The sequence below is a fragment of the Helicoverpa armigera genome, chromosome 1 (assembly GCF_030705265.1).
Source record: "Helicoverpa armigera isolate CAAS_96S chromosome 1, ASM3070526v1, whole genome shotgun sequence".
Lineage (NCBI taxonomy): Eukaryota > Metazoa > Arthropoda > Insecta > Lepidoptera > Noctuidae > Helicoverpa > Helicoverpa armigera.
In genome coordinates, this window is record NC_087120.1 from 18,157,807 (window position 1) to 18,161,783 (window position 3,977).

The 3,977-nt window shown below is 47.1% G+C and overlaps 1 long non-coding RNA gene across 1 annotated transcript; it reads right to left on the bottom strand.

Annotated features, from left to right (window-relative positions):
* Nucleotides 1-267: 267 nt before the first annotated feature.
* On the bottom strand, nt 268-1,907 carry LOC135117414 (uncharacterized). Its single transcript, XR_010276884.1, has 2 exons — nt 1,784-1,907; nt 268-469 (listed from the first exon to the last, which is right to left on the bottom strand). It is a non-coding gene; the product is annotated as an uncharacterized LOC135117414 (long non-coding RNA).
* Between the last annotated feature and the right edge of the window lie 2,070 nt (nt 1,908-3,977).

Consider the following 3,977-nt stretch of genomic DNA (forward strand, 5'->3'; position numbering starts at 1 on the left):
TTGCCCACAAGGGCGTGCAAAAGTTAAATAGAAGATAATGCTTACATTTCTAACAAAAAATTGAGATCAAAACAATAATTTAAAAAATGTGAAGAGTAAATTAAACTTAAGGGTAGGTACATATAAACTAGATTGGTATTACCTATTTAAGAATTCGTTAAGATTATAACAACAGTTTTCTATTTCCTGATTTTTCTACTGCTGCTCGGAAAGCACGTAAATGTCGGTCCTGCGCCTGATCTCCTTCCGGTCGTGTCGGCTTGCCGTCCCATCGGGTTATGAGAGTGAAGGAATAGGGAGTGCACCTGTGTCTGCGCAAATGCTCGTGCACTATAATATGTCCTGCGCAGCTGGCTGATCTCCTTAAATGAGAACAGCCGCCGTGGCCGAAATCGGCCGTGGACGCCATTATTACTACTGCTGCAGTCTTGGGGACAGCGGCTTGCTCTCTGCGCCGCCGTCTTTGGGCCTTCTTTTTGGCCGCTTTGGCCGCCCTCCGTCTCTTTCTTCTCCCCCACCACCTGCCACTCAGACTCAGTGGCAGGAAGGTAGGGGCCGCAGATGGAGTCGGCTTCGGAAGGCATTTCGCCGCCACTGGTGCCGACGGGACCGGTGCCGCTGTTGGCACCGGGGTCCTCTGCGCCCGGACCGCAGTTGCGGCCTTGGGGTTTGGCTGGGCGGCCCGTTCGGCGTCGCGACAGGGGGCTTACTCGGCGGTCCCCTTCTGGGCGGGGTAGCCGCTGCAGCCGCAGCCACATAAGAGGCCCTTTGGGCCGCTGGGGGCTTCGGCGCTGCGAGGGGCGCAGAACCCTGCCTTCCAGGACGGAGAAGCGCGCCTGGAAGGCCGCCATCTTCTGTCGCACCAGGGCCAGGACCTGGCTCTCCACCGGGGAGGACTGCGGTTGCTGCCTGCCGCGTTCAGGGATGTGTCCCTAAAGCACCTCAAGGCCAATCGGCAGAGGGCGATAGTTTCGGCATCCGCCTCTATAATTGCGGCAGCTGAAGAAAGCTTCGGCCAGGCTCCAAAGAGCGATCTGGTCAAGCTACAAGAAGAGGTGACTCGTCTCACGGCCGCCCTGGAGTCGATCCTGAAGGAGAACAGGAGTCTCCGGGCAGACTTGAGAAAAATGAGAGAGCAGGAGGCCGAACGCAGCGGAAACAGAGGTCGCTGCGGTCGACCTCCGAGGTGCAACGGACACCCACATGATGCCAGACTTGGCATCGGAAGCACCTCAGCGGTCTGGAGTCAAGCAGCTTGACTTGCGCCGACACCCAGCCAACCAGCAGTCTTCGGCCGTCTACGATGGTCTTGGCCGCCGCCACGGGGCAGCTCACCGTAATGGTGCTCATGCCCCTGAAGTCGGGACGTATGGTGCCCGCCTTAACTTCATCGGCGGAGCATCCACCCGTCCTAGCGACGGCGGCAACCACCTCCTCCGCAGTGACTGAGTCGTCCAGGCCCAGGATGCGCAGATCTGCGCACTTGTAGGGCCTGGAGACTCGGGAGCCATCCGCATTTATGGTCGCCCTGAGCCTCTCGCCTAGAGCGTCTGCGGCGGGCCCACTGGCCGCTCCTGGGACCTCCACCATTCGGGCGCCCGTCGCGGTCACCCTGAGCCGAAGGCCCTCGGTGATGCCCAGCTCGGCTAGGCTCCTTAGCTTTCCTCCTTAGCTTTAGCGAGCACGTCGCGGTACGACACGCCCCTCTTGACCGCGTCCGGCTGTAGCGTGAGTACTACTGCTGCAGTCTTGGGGGCGCAGAGTTTCGCTGCCGTCTTTGGACCTTCTTTTTGGCCCTTTGGCCGCCCTCCGTCTCTTTTTCTTCTCCCCCACCACTTGCCACTCAGACTCAATGGCAGGAGAGGTAGGGGCCGCAGACGGAGTCGGCTTCGGAAGGCGTTTCGTCGCCACTGGTGCCGACGGGACCGGTGCCGCTGTTGGTACCGGGGTCCTCTGCGCCCGGACCGCAGTTGCGGCCTTGAGGAGGTGGCTGGGCGGCCCGTTCGGCGCCGCGTTCGGAGAAAATAATTAAAATTAAACTGGGATTACTGACTTATATTATTTATGCAAAGAAAATCTTGCGGTTCTCGGGGAGTTTACTAAAAGTACTTTGCTTACGCGCGCGGGTTTATATTTGTAATTAAATTAACATTGCGAATATTTCACAATAGATACTTTAGAATAATTATGGCAAATAAACTCTTTTGCAAAAAAAGCGGGCACCTATGCGAAATCTTGGTTTTAAGGACTTTACGTTTATTTAAAAGGGTTTTAATGACTGTAGGATGTTACTAGCATAAAAAGGGTTACACAAGCATGCGTGAGAGTGTATTCTAAATTTGAATTTTGGAGGAATGTTAAGAAACTCGTTAAACCTTGTTTTGGACTAGTTCCTGGTAGAAAGTTCGTCGGCGTTTTGAAAAGTTTTTGACGTGATTTTCAGAAAACTAATAATGCAGTTTTAATTAATGATTAATGGAGCTTTCCTTTACATCAAAACGTTTTTAAGAACTATGCGTTTTTGATACAATTTTCACTTGCTCTAGATGATCTTTAGTGATGATTGATGGCAATGTTAAGAGCTTCGGTATTTTTGTGTAAAGTGTTCTATTGTTTAGATATTGTACCCACGCGGTTTAAAATATCCTCTTCCCATAAATAAACACAAATTAGAGGAGTCTCAGTACTTTGGACTGCGACAAAACCAATTTAAAGTTAGCAGTGCCGATCACAACTGATCTCCTATCAGACTTTGACATTTTGAAAAATCTTGAAATTCTACAAAATACAGAAAATAACGGATAGATTGTAAGCATAAGGTCTTAAGGTCTCGTAATCACAGATTTTTAAAAAACCTCGCCTCTGGGGAAACCCCGTAGACCACTGAAGATCTATGAGTCTGAGCGTTCAAATAACGTGTTTTCATAAAACCGACATTTTGTTAAATAAACTTGCCTGTGCCGAGGTTTTCGTGTATCTACAGCACTTTCTTGCTTAAATCATAACAATAATTGGCTACCTGCTCATTTCTTAAGAAACATACCTTTGGCCTAAAATTTTGAATTTATGACTCCCTTTCCGATAAATCATCGTCTAGTAACCCGACACTTATGGAATTATCCAGAGCTTCAACGTGGCAATAATTTGACTGTTTGGATAGCTTTAACCCTCCTCATTATTTTTCATATGGTTAATTTAACATTTACCACAAAATTCTGTATTTTTTAATGTCAAAGTCTGATAAGAGACGAGTTGTGATCGGCACTGCTAACTTTAAATTGGTTTTGTCGCAGCCCAAAGTACTGAGACTACTTTAAATTGTGTTTATTTATGAGAAAGGGATATTTTAAACCGCGTGGGTACAATATCTAAACAATAGAACGCTTTACACAAAAATACCGTAACTCTTAACATTGCCATCAATCATCAGCATAGACCATTTAGAGCAGGTGAAAATTGTATCAAAAACGCATAGTTCTTTAAAAAAAATTGATGTAAAAGAAAGGTCCATTAATCATTAATTAAAACTGCATTATCAGTTTTCTGAAAATCACGTCAAAAACTTTTCAAAACGCTGACGAACTTTCTACCAGGAATTAGTCCAAAACAAGGTTTAACGAGTTTCTTAACATTCCTCCAAAATTCAAATTTAGAATAGACTCTCACGCATGCTTGTGTAACCCTTTTGATGCTAGTAACATCCCACAGTCATTAAAACCCTTTTAAATACACGTAAAGTTCTTAAAACTGAGATTTCGCATAGGTGCCCGCTTTTTTTGCAAAAGAGTGTAGTTCCACTAATTTCCACTAATGATTTTTGGATAAACTGTGACATTCACGTCATTGTTTCAAAGTGAATGTGAACTGAGTGACCCTTTTCAAAGTTGTTAAAACTTAGGATAAGTGTACTAGTTTACTTTTTTTTATTTAGGTTGTATATTTGAAGACTTGCTATAGTTATCGGCACGGATATTGAG